The sequence below is a fragment of the Nanorana parkeri genome, unplaced genomic scaffold (genome assembly GCF_000935625.1).
Source record: "Nanorana parkeri isolate BGI_ZX_2015 unplaced genomic scaffold, ASM93562v1 scaffold77, whole genome shotgun sequence".
In the NCBI taxonomy this organism is placed as follows: Eukaryota; Metazoa; Chordata; class Amphibia; order Anura; family Dicroglossidae; genus Nanorana; species Nanorana parkeri.
This window is the reverse complement of record NW_017306345.1, coordinates 1,216,355-1,225,041: the sequence shown is the minus strand read 5'-3', so window position 1 is coordinate 1,225,041 and position 8,687 is coordinate 1,216,355. Positions and strand designations below refer to the sequence as shown.

At 44.2% G+C, this 8,687-nt stretch overlaps 1 protein-coding gene across 1 annotated transcript in view; it reads left to right on the top strand.

Moving 5' to 3' along the window:
• Positions 1–1,778: 1,778 nt before the first annotated feature.
• SOX13 (SRY-box 13) overlaps positions 1,779–8,687 on the top strand; it is a 41,164-nt gene continuing 34,255 nt past the window's right edge. The window contains exon 1 of the mRNA XM_018576776.1: positions 1,779–1,831. The gene's annotated coding sequence lies outside the window, so the exon portion shown is untranslated. The remainder of the gene's footprint in view (positions 1,832–8,687) is intronic.

Here is an 8,687-nt window from a genome sequence, read left to right as displayed (position 1 = left end):
TATATTTATTTTTTTAATTCAGCCCATGGGTTGAATGAAAAAAATAGAGCAGATTCCTCCATTAACACTACGAGAGTGTTGATTGAGGAATCCCTGCTGTTTTTTCTGTATTCTGACAGTGTCCGCCGGCCGCTGCCCAAATACCTGAACAGAACTGGCTGTTCATTGGCTGTCCCACTGTGCAAATTTCGGGCAGCCAAGATTCGCACAGTGTATTGCCACCTGAAGCGCAAGGTTAACCCTCCCCACCCCCATCCCCAATTGGCCATTGTGAGTCTCCTTGTCGGGGGGTCAAAAGCTATGCAGCTATACCAAAATGTCATCCCAATCCTGGATATTGTTCTGGAATTCACAGTCAGGAGAATCTGTACGTCATCTGTAATAAACAAAAGGATTATCATCTGATATCGGATCCACCACAGAACAGCCAGGCTGGTCAATGTTAAAGTAGTATTAAACTCTCAAACTTCCTTCTACACAGAATCCAGATCAAACAAATATACATTGCCAAAGTATTTCTTTTGCACAAAAACTTAGTCATGTTTGCAAACAGCTCCAACTCTCTCAGCTCGGCTTCCCTGAATTTCCTGATAAATACAAAATCACAAGGGGGCAGAGCAGTCTCCAGCATCTATCCATCTACTAGCTTGGAGAAGGAAGCATGGAGGATTGAGGAGATTGTCTTGCCTTGCCTGTGTGTTTGTGGAGACACGCACAGCTTACTAGCACACACAAGGGTGACTCCATAGGACCCTGCAAAGGAAAGATGCCACCTTTAAACAGGAAATCAGTGCCAGTGCTCAGGGGACCAGCTGATTCTGTAGGAAAATAAAACATATCAATAACAAGGAGCAGCATCCATTGTAAGTGATGTAATCAACATTTAGCTCACAAGCCTTTAATATCACTTTAATCTCATATTTATGGCTATGTAAACACGTTCGTTATGCTGATGTATGGCTCAGTATTACAGAACTTATTTTTTTTTTCTCTTTTTGAGTACATAGGCTTCCATGCTCCTCCGCTTTCCTTTGATGTGTCCCTCACAGGTCAAGAATTCCCCCCACCCCCCCAGTGGAGCTGAGCAATTTCCTGCTGCTCCCTGTGATATGGTCTAGAAACATCATATGAACAGAGAAACAAAGGGCTTTTGTAGGCTGCCCTTCCTCTCAAAGACCTATTGTTCATTGTTTTCCTGCTGATTCTTTTGTTAATTGTTAGTAGGAAACACACCCATATTTACAGGAAAAAAAACCCCAAACAAACCCTATGAATGTGGTATCAAGTAAATCATACACGTCGTATAATATACACATTTGACCAAAATACAAATACAAAGGACAGCATTGCACATGTATTATTTTGTTGGTGGTGAGTAACATAGGAACAGACTGGAGAAGTAAAAAAAACGAAGTTTCATAAGCCATAACGTGGTCAGTGATGGAAATGGGAAATTATACAATATAAATACATACTATCTGCTCCAAGGATTCGTTCAGTATCACAGTCAGAGGTGAGAAGTAAAGAGAAAGCTGCAAGTGTATATTAGACAATCCAGTCCCATGGAGGTCTAGTCATTGGGAAGAGCAGAGCAGAAGGGGGCGCCTGCCACAGCCCGGGAGAAACACTCACGCCCTCAGGATCTCACGGACGGAGGGACAGACGTTCACAAGACGAGGTCAAACATGCTTCACTAGGACGTGACAACTCTCTCTATTTTCCTGAATTGAACGTTAACAGCCTGTATTTTCCTGGAGGCGGCAAGACAATCCAACATAGTGCCAGGCGTCTCAGTAGCTCGGACTCGGTGAAGTAGCGTTGCACGACCAAAAAACGGTGAGTGTGGGGTGTCTGTGCTGGAGCTGCCCGGGGGTGGTAAATGCAATTTGTGGCTTTTGGGAAACGGTCTGTTAACGTTTTTTATGTTTAATTCTGTGCCTACTTTAACACCGGATTCAAGCTTTATATGTATTGACGTTTGTGACCACAAATCAGTCCCGTGTAGACCTTCCTCATTATTGCTCATTGATTTGCATTGAAATCTGTTCCCTGATAGGGCTCCGTACAGGTGCCGTTTCCGGGGTCCTTTTTAACCATTTGATGTCCGCAGCATTTTCTTACTGTTTTGCACACACATGATATGATAAAATCTGAATTTGTGGCTAGGAAACAGCTTCAGACCCCCAAACAATTATATATTTTCTGAAAGCAGAGGCCCTGTAGAATAAAATTATGCTAGTTGCAATTTTTTATGTCGCACGGTATTTGCGCAAATGTTTATCAAACCAGTATTTTTAGGATAAAACTAAATGAAAATGTATTGCACAGAAACAATATAATACCCAATGTTTTGGTAAAATATAAAAGATGGGGTCATGCCGGTTAAAGAGATACCTAACATGTCGAGCCTTAAAATTGTGTTCGCCTGTGAAACCGCAAAAAACTTCAATACCCCAAATTTGCAGTAGGGAACAATATAAACACTTTTACTGCTCAGCAATTTCGTGCTAACAGCGATTGATGGCCCTAGAATTATTGCTCTCACTCTAACGTTCGCAGCGATAAGTAACATGTGTAGCGCAATTGTCGTTTTCATACGTAGGCGCACCAATGCGTGTTTGCGTATGTATGTGCGAGCGACTAATTTTTAATTTTTTTTTGCATTTCTTTTATGATACTATTCATTTTTTTTACTTTTAACACTTTTTTTTAACTCTAACCTTAGTGCGATCACATAGGGGGCTAACAAGCCCCCTATGTACGGTAATAGCAGATAGGGTGTGACAGGTCCTCTTTATGCTGACATCAAGGGTCTTTCAGACCCCTAATGTCACCTAGGGACCCCAAAGAAGCTGAGGATGCAGAAATCTGCTTCCCCTGCTTCTTTTCCTGTGAGAGAATGTAAAAAGTGACACCGAAAGTGATGTAATACACATCACTTCCGGTTCCAGTGATCTGAGGAGAGATCAGCGGCTGGAAGCCGCTGAATCTCTCTCCCATCGCTGCGGAGAAAACTGCCGAGCCGGTCCCAGGCACTGCACAGGGACAACAGAGCCCGGGAAAGCCGGCGGAGCCCCCAGCTGGCAGCGGGGGTAGGGGAGAGGATAGCGCCGTTCGGTACAAATGATCCAGCGGTTGTATAGACGCTGGATCGCTTGTACATTAACAGCCATCGCTGGCTGTTAAAAATGACACCAAGAACACAGCTCTTGTTTTATCCACTTCGGCGGGCCGCTATATATAGACGTATTGCTGCCTGGAAGTGGTTCAGGTAAACAACAGAAACCCTTTCTAACAATCACAGACGGGTGCCTGCTTCCCTTGGCGATATGTGGGTGTGCGGACCCCGTGCTTGCCTTTGGCTGAGCAGGTGTGTACATCACATGATGGCTTACTGAACTGCACAGCCGCAGTACATGACTATACCTCACATGGTCAAACACCAAGGAGTGACCCATTTCACCTAGTCTTACTTTTATGCATAATTTCCCTTTTGATACACTATCATTTAATTCAGATACTCAGTTTCTAAGTCATGCCTTTTTGTAAGGGCTTGCTCTCACCAAATCCAGTGTGTTCCAGCATGGTTAGTGGCTGGAACACAATGGATCACATATTTAAGCGGTTTCTTTTTTTTGCGATCGCACAGCGGGCATCGTTGTGCCACACAATCGCACTGCAGAAGGCATGGCTGCGGTGCCATTTTTTTTAATGCTACCACCACGCCCCCTCCCACCCTTGCAGGCTTAATTATGCGATCCATTGCGTTCCAGCCTCTTACAATGCTGGAACGCACTGGATTTTGTGTGAACAAGCTTTTAAAGTAGCAATGTTGCCGAAGCTATATTCACACCTGACCAGCAAAGTTTTTTTTTTTTATTGATGTAGAATTTTACAAATCAAAACTGAGCTGCCAGTGTTTATAGCGTTTTTTTCATTCAAAGGTAAGTGCAACAAAATGCTGAAGGCAAGGAAACCCTTTCGCTTGTTTTGAGCGTGCCAAAAAGCTCAAGACAAGGGATCCCATTCTCTTGTTTTGAGCACGCAAAAACACTCAAGACAAGGGATCTCGTTCGCTTGTTTTGAGCGCAACACATCGCTTAAGACAAGGAATTAGGGTTGTAACCTTTTCTTTAAGTAAAAACCGAACACCCTAGCGACGCGCTGACATTTTTTTGGGAGAATGAGTCGTGGCTTATTCATATGTAAATAGCGTCACCCATTCATATGTAAATAGCACAGTTGAGACTATTTTCAGTGGGGGGTCAGTAGCCCCTATCTTAATTTTGGCTCCCCCTGTCTGCCTGGGATCTTGTGTCCGAGTTTCTGCTGCCATGAAACCCGAACACAGGATTCAATATCCGGACTGTCTGGGTGAATCCTGGACAGGTGGCAAACCAACAAGGAATCCCATTCGCTTGTTTTGAGCGCAACGAAACGCTCAAGACAAGGAATCCCATTAATTTCTATGGCCCTTGTTCACACCTGAGAGTTTTGTTGCAAGCAGAAAACCACCTGTCATGGGAAAAAGTACATGATCTAATTTATGGCAGATTACAGAACTTTTGGCCCCATAGACTTCAGTGGGAAACTTTGTGCAACAAAACTCTCAGGTGTGAACAGGTGCCATACAAATGAATGGGATTCCTTGTCTTAAGCGTTTTGTCGCGCTTTGCTTTGAGCGACAAAAGGCCTAGGTATGAATGGAGCCTAAAGTTGTGTTTATTTAATTTTGCTTCTGTTGTCTATATCAGCCTTTCTCAAACTGGGTGCCTTCTGGCTTCCTCAGGTGTGCCTCAAAATGTTTACACAGCCTCATGCCCTTCTATGATACAGTTGGGCTTCTGAAGTGAAGGGGAGCTCTTGATGTAAAGGGTTCACTTTGATGTGAAAGGAGGTGGCTCTGATGTGAATAGAGGGGGCTCTTGATGTAAAGGGGAACGCTCATGTGAAGGGGGGGGGGGGCATTTGAATTGAAGGAAGGGCACTGATATGGGTAACCCTTTTTTTTATGTGTTTTTGCATGAGGTCCCCCCCGTAAAATCTATACCAGACCCCTATTTAGAATAAGGGTCTGGTATGAATTTTGAAAGAGCCACACGTTTTTTACTTTGACGCTTTAAAATGTTTGACTTTTGACTGGGGTGCCCAAGATTTTGCATACTTTTAAAGGGTGCCTAGACTGTAAAAAGATTGAAAAACACTGGTCTATATGTATATGGTTTTTATACTGTATGTGTGTGTGTCAATCAAGTCTGTATTTTAATTGTTCCATCCTGTGTGTGCATACCGTCCATTGTCACTATGTATACATGGATTTGCTGATGAGAAGGATAGCTGTTAGGACAAAAAAAACTTGGCTTCCATTGCTAACCTACTCTTGAAAATGTAACTGCCATGCTGATTTTTTTGGCTTCAATAGTTTGAGTCACTCAGCCAGAAATGGAATGCAGGTCAGAAATGTAGGCCTTCTGATGGGCTTCTGAACTGCATATGTTTAGGTCAGAGACTCGTGAAGTGTTAACACTGCAGAAGCCAGCAGGAGTTCTGCAAAAAATAATACCATTCTCTAGTAATGCTGTAATAGGTTTGTTTAGTCTAGAGGGCTATACAATATATACCTTATTCCTTGTTCCTGTAGTCTTCCTCCCGTTGCATGACCAAACCCATAAAGCTGCTTCCCTTTGCTGATTGCACAGCTGCCCCCATGCTTATGTCATCATGTGCAGTGCAGGACCCAGGATGAGCGTGGAATAAGGTAAGTATTATTCTCTGTAAGGCCTTGTTCACACCAAATGCAGACCAGATCCGGTCAGGTTTCTGCACACGCAGTGTAGTGGGTTGTGCCGCGTTTTGGATGCGTTTTGGATGCGTTTAGGGCCGGTTTTGGTAAAAAAAAAAAAGTTTATTTTTTTTAAAAGTTTAACATGGACTTTCAGGCACTTGCATGCGTTTTTGATGCGTTTTTGCGTTTTAGATGCGTTTTTGATGCGTTCCAGACCAGATCCAGAGCAGGTAAAATAGGGCTTGCCACATTTTTTTCATCCGGTCTGGATCTGGTCAGGATCCGCACGCTGCGATGTGAACTGGAGGTCAAAATACCATAGGAATACATTGGACGCAGTTTTGATCCGGTCTGCACCTGCTCTGGTCCGGATCTGCTCCGTGCTTGGTGTGAACAAGCCCTAAGGCCTCATTCACACAGCGTAAAGTCAGGCCGCACAGCCCCGTGCAGCGTGCACGGCCGTACCGGGCCGTTCCTGCGTGTGATTGCACGCAGCAGCCTGTTCTTATCTATGGGAGGACGCTGCTGTACTCTGACATTCGCACACCCGAACTGCATGTCCGTGTGGGTCCGGGTGTCCGTGTTCAGACGCAGACAGGATCTATCCTGTCTGCGTCCAGGTGCGGACACCCAGACCCGCACGAATATAATACAGCTGTGCACGCCGCACGGATCTGTACAGCCCGACTCTACACTGTGTGAATGAGGCCTTACAGTCTTGAGACTTAACGAGCATTAGAAGCTTACAAGACAAAGGGAAACAACAAAAGGTAATTTTTACTTGCTGACTGGAGTTCAGCTCTGCTATGTGAAGGTGCACATAGACATGACATAACTGTCATACAATCTACCTATAAATATATGAACTAAAAACATCCAAACCTGGCAATAGATTTGCCTCCAAATTTGTTTGGGGTTAGAAAGTATATAAACGTATAAAAGTTCTGGGGTCTTTGACCCTATAAAGTTTTTTTACAACTCCTAGAGTGAGTTGTGTTGGACAGTCTGTGTAATGTCACTGTCTTTGATGTTAGCACTGCTTTACAAGACTCCATGCACATATTACATTCAAATAGTCGTGTGTCTAGCCGATGTATCTGTGCCTTTCTATATTGTTATGCATAGAATATGGCCATTTTGTGGACATCTGACATTAAAGGTGCCCATACACTGCACGATTCTCGTACAAGAATCGCAGGAAATCCCACGATCGTACGAGAATCATGCATGTATGGAAGGCGTGCAACCGTTTCTAATGTACGGTCGCACGACTTTTGTATTTCGAGAATGTTGGAAAACCAGCCGAGAATCGTATGATTTTCGGCTGGTTTTAACATGATCGAGAGATGACTGCCGAACGGGCCGGTGTGCGCACTCGGGGGGGCGTACTTGATCGCAAGTACGATCTGCCTGTCCAAGATGGGCAGACCGTACGCTTTATAAATTACTTTACAACCCTCGCAAGACAAAAGTCTTGCGAGGGTTGTAAAATGTTTGGGCACCTTTACACCTGAATCAGCTTGTTGTTGGACATCCCATTGGAAAACTGTGGATGCTATTATGGGATGTTCCCCACTCTTCTGAAATTTGTGCCCTTTCAGCCAGAAGAACATTTGTGAGGTCAGGTACTGACATTCACAGAGAAGACCTGGCTTACTATTCCAATTCATCTCAAAGGTGTTCAGTAGGGTTAAAGTGTACTTCCAATTTTGCATTCAAAATTAAGAAAACGCTGCTATATGTTTGTGTTCCTATTCATACGGCTATATTTCCTATCTTTTAGTTGTGTCTGCGTGTTAGTTGATGGAGACAGCTCTTTCTTGTTCTTAATTGGGTTATGCTGCCACTTGTAGGTGTAGGACACTAGGTACAAAACAAAAGCTAAGCCTAGAACAGTACCTGCTTGTGGCCAAACCCCTCTGTTCTGGGGAGAGCTCGGTGTTTTGCCTAGAAGTTAGGACCTAAGTTTCCCTACTGGGATTTAGCTCCTTTAAAACTGTTTTTGGTTTTTTTTCTTCTTCCCTCTGAAGATGATCTGCAGTCAAGCTGCTGGTTAAATGACAGGCTGAATAATATAGATCTTTGAAGTCTTTCTAGTCCAGCCTTCAAGCACATGTAGTTTCATTCCGACAGCACTGGATCACAAGTGCAGCCTGTGGAGTTTCATTCCTGGGGACACTTATGACTGGTTAGCCTCCTGTTGTTGTATTACAGTGTTCCCTTCAGGTGAGCATCATCCTGGATGGTGTTATGCTTCTACCCCTGGAACATTGGTCAGCCAGCAAAGGGGAATATAGTGTGGGGGCTGCTATTGCTGTTGTGGGGCTGCTTTACTACACATGTTCCTGTGGGGGAAGTTCATTGCTGCAGCTAATCCCTACTGGGTCCTTTCTGACCACCGCCTGTATGGTGACCGCACGTGACATTTTAGGCATTGTCTACCCAACCCTACTGTTCGGGGTCCCCCTCTGGGGACCTTCCTTACTATGAATGCACTACTTTTTCAATCATACTCCAAAGCATGGTATTTGCGGTAATCGCACTGCATTTGGGGTGCCATTCAAATTAGCTGCAATCGAACGGTAGGTATGTTGTGTGGTACTGTGCATTAATCTCACGGAACCATGGGATTACCACTTGGAGGTGGTGTGAAAAGGCCCTTAAAGTGCATTGGCTTTACTGCCTCTGTTGTTTCTTTTGATAAGGTCCACTGTGGATGCATGCCATCCCCATTGGTCTTGGATTGCCTCAAGCTATTTTCGCGAGATGCCACCTATTTAGTCCCATGTGGGACACGTACATAGTGGCGGGGCTCTTGCCCCATTCAGTCTTCCTTTTTTCTCTTTGCTCTCTTTCTCTTCCTCCTGTATTTTGGTTTCTGACTTTTCTAGTAGTGAATAGT